General features: G+C 36.8%; 1 non-coding gene across 1 annotated transcript; it reads left to right on the top strand.

The window, feature by feature from the left end:
• Positions 1–3,372: 3,372 nt before the first annotated feature.
• On the top strand, positions 3,373–3,446 carry Trnas-cga. The gene has a single exon. It is a non-coding gene; the product is annotated as a tRNA-Ser (tRNA).
• Positions 3,447–3,733: the final 287 nt, after the last annotated feature.

Genomic DNA, 3,733 nt, shown 5'->3' with positions numbered 1-3,733 from the left:
TCAAATGCAGAAGGTGATCTTGGACACAGCGTTATTTAGGGTTTTTAAAGCTCCGCAGCCGTAACCGAATGGTATTTCTGCAACGGGAAACGAAAACGAAACACCGCGAAAGGTAGTCTGGCTCCGTCGCGCCAATACGCAAGAGCGATATAATGTAAAATACCCTATAATGGACGGTGATGCCATTATGGACAAAAAAACACAAATCCTTAAAAATAAGTATCTAAAAGTAGTTTCTAAAAACTGACGGCAATGTACCATAGAGTTGTAGAGCTGTTTCATTTTGAAGTTTCAATTAATTCGCGGTTATTTCTGAAGGATTTGGCGACTAGATAAAATTCACCAGTTTACTAAAAAAAATATCAAGACGAATTCTTAATAATGTTGCTAAGAGAGTTGAGTTCATGTATAAAATAATAAAAAAATAATACTCGGTGTAAACTTCAATGAGTTGTACTTACTGCATTAAGCATGAGATAAGGTATAAAAAAAACATACTAGTTTGTTGGTCCAAAGATATAAAGAAATAGCGTTATTTTGCGAGTATCCATTACTGGAACCGAAAAACTGCGTACCTCCTATGATGGATAAGAAACAATTTACAAAACCAAAATTTGCAAGAAACAATCCTATGTTAAAATAATCAAAAAGAAATTTTATTTATGGTATATAAAATTGACTCATTGAGTATCAGTTGGCTTTAAAAGTAAAATTTTAAACTAATTTCACTGTCCATAATGGGGGATCCATTACTGGAGAACTGCCGTCCATAATTGGAGAAAAAACACCTAGTTTTAATTTGTTAACTATGAAGAAACCAATAGGAGTATCTATTCTGCAATACACTTGAAATGTAAAAGAAGGATAGGACATTCAAGATTTAACACGCTAAGCGGTAGAATTTTTACATTTATCAGTGAAATATCAAAAAAAGGCGAAATTTTTTCTTAAACTGTCCATGATTGGGTCCTTTACCTTAGATATCTGTGGATGACTGCTCGTTTGCTGTATATCATAAACGAGCAATTCTTGTATATTTATTTATCTAACGATGGGGGTTTTAGTGGGTGAAAAAATAATAACAGAAGTGTTTCGGTCGAATTTACTTCAAAGAAGACTAAGTAGCACTTTAAAACCCTATTATTGAGAAGACCGGTGAGACGGTCCGGGCAAGGAAAGTCGGATTGCATTCCATATCCGATTTCCCTCGGGAACTAATCGTTATGTAACTGGGATAGCTTTAGGATTTGAATTTTAGTTGGTTAGTTTTAAATTACTATACGACGTTTCAATTAAAAGGATGTTGCTTGTTGATAACTTGATCAATGATAAGGTAGATTTCATAATTATAGAAGAATAGTATGTATGTATGTAAACACTTTATTGTACATAAGACAAGTTAGGACATAGAAATATAGTATAGTTATGATGTACAAAGGCGAACTTATCCCTATAAGGGATCTCTTCCAGTCAACCTTTGAGCGAATTGAGAGGAAAAAACTAATAAAACCGGCCAAGAGCGTGTCGGGCCACGCTCAGTGCAGGGTTCCGTAGTTTTCCGTATTTTTCTCAAAAACTACTGGGCCTATCAAGTTCAAAACTATTTTCCTAGAAAGTCTTTATAAAGTTCTACTTTTGTGATTTTTTTCATATTTTTTAAACATATGGTTCAAAAGTTAGAGGGGGGGGGAACGCACTTTTTTTTCCTTTAGGAGTGATTATTTCCGAAAATATTAATATTATCAAAAAACGATCTTAGTAAACCCTTATTCATTTTTAAATACCTATCCAACAATATATCACACGTTGGGGTTGGAATGAAAAAAAATATCAGCCCCCACTTTACATGTAGGGGGGGTACCCTAATAAAACATTTTTTTCCATTTTTTATTTTTGCACTTTGTTGGCGTGATTGATATACATACTGGTACCAAATTTTAGCTTTCTAGTGCTAACGGTTACTGAGATTATCCGCGGACGGACGGACGGACGGACGGACGGACGGACGGACGGACGGACAGACAGACATGGCGAAACTATAAGGGTTCCTAGTTGACTACGGAACCCTAAAAACATGATGGACAAACGAACACTATGTACAGAAAAGAAAAATGTATAGTTCAATTATTACCCCAGTAATAATTAGAACCTGTGCAGCCTATTATACCAATATATGCAAATAAATATATATAATTTATATAGAAGTTATTATGGAAACGGAAAAAGTACCTACACATTGATTGGAAATGGCTCATTTTGTAGGTTTATATAGATGGAAATGGTACATGTGTATTAAGGGAGGAAAGTGATATACACAATGTTTTTCATCACACGAGCGAAGTAGGTAATAACCAAAATTTCAAAATAAATGAACATTCGTCCGCCATCTCGTAATTTTTGACAGGTCTCGGAAGGCCCCACCCAGGTATTCACTTTACCGCCCTAGGGCGGTCAAATATATCATTACGTATCAGTATGCAGGCATGTAATAACACGGTTTACGAGCAAGTGCGATGAAAAATACTTGAAAACGCCAAATGTTTCACGTAGGTACTATCAATACAACTGAACGTAACTAAGATGGCTCAGCAAAATAAAGTCACTATGAAATTATTTATGATAAAAAAACACATAAATATTCGTGTTTTTTAAAGTTGTTTAATTAAGTTTTGCTAATGTAATAAACTCAAAAAATGTTCCAGCAGGCTGCCAGAGCTCAACGAGGGTGCGGTGTGCTGATGACGGGAGGACTTACGGAACTAACTTGTTCCGTCTATTGTCCTTTGAGTCGTCGGCAACCCGAACCCTCCTTAGAACTTGTACACTCCTTTTTGCTGTGTACTTAACACAGCAAAAGGGAATGTACAAGTTTCTAATGGGGTGGCAGCGCGCATGTGACACTGTTTGAGTTGCAGGCGTCCATAGGTTACGGTCCCCGCTTTACATCAGGCGGACCGTATGCTTGTTTGCCACCGACGTAGTATAAAAAAAAATGATTTACCTTTCTATTCAGTATCTGCAGAATCTCACAGGAAGTCAAACTGGGATTGCATATCATATTCCATTTTCTCTTGAGAATAAATCATCATGTAACTAGGATCTGGGATAGCTTTTACTATTTGAATATTAGTACGGAAACTTTAAGAGGTGAATTTCAACGGTGGGGTATTTTTAGCTGAAATATTTAATAAAATAATTTGATTTGTTCCCTACATCGATAGATGGCAGCACCATCTCTCTCGCTATATCGTAATCCTGCAAAAGGATTCATATAGGAGGTGCAAGTACAAATTGCTCGCCCTTAGAGTTGGTCAAAGGCGCCTAGCCTTCAGAGATAACATACACTAGAGAAATTTCGACGGGTACCTCGGCGGTCGGGGTGGTGTAGCGGTCGAACACGTCAGCCGCGATAGCTGGAGACCCGGGTTCGATTCCCGGCTTCGCCACCAGTGGGCTTGATCGCTTTTTCTTTAGTGTATGGTATCTATTTCAGTTTATGAAATTACAAAAGTGAGAATTACAGCGTTGCTTCTGTTACCAATTTTATTCGAGATATAAATAATTAGATAGAGATATAAATAATTACATACGGGGCCATGGCCCCGGCAAGGCCAGAGGTCGCAGGTTCGAGTCCTGCCGGTTCTGTGAATTTTTCCATTTTTCCTTAATTTAAAAATATACATGTAATATCGCTCGCAGACGTTTCTGCATGACAAAAAAACATAAATAATTA

Source organism: Leguminivora glycinivorella, chromosome 21 (genome assembly GCF_023078275.1).
Source record: "Leguminivora glycinivorella isolate SPB_JAAS2020 chromosome 21, LegGlyc_1.1, whole genome shotgun sequence".
Taxonomy (NCBI): Eukaryota; Metazoa; Arthropoda; class Insecta; order Lepidoptera; family Tortricidae; genus Leguminivora; species Leguminivora glycinivorella.
The sequence above is the reverse complement of the archived record's forward strand: the minus strand, read 5'-3'. Positions and strand labels throughout refer to the sequence as shown.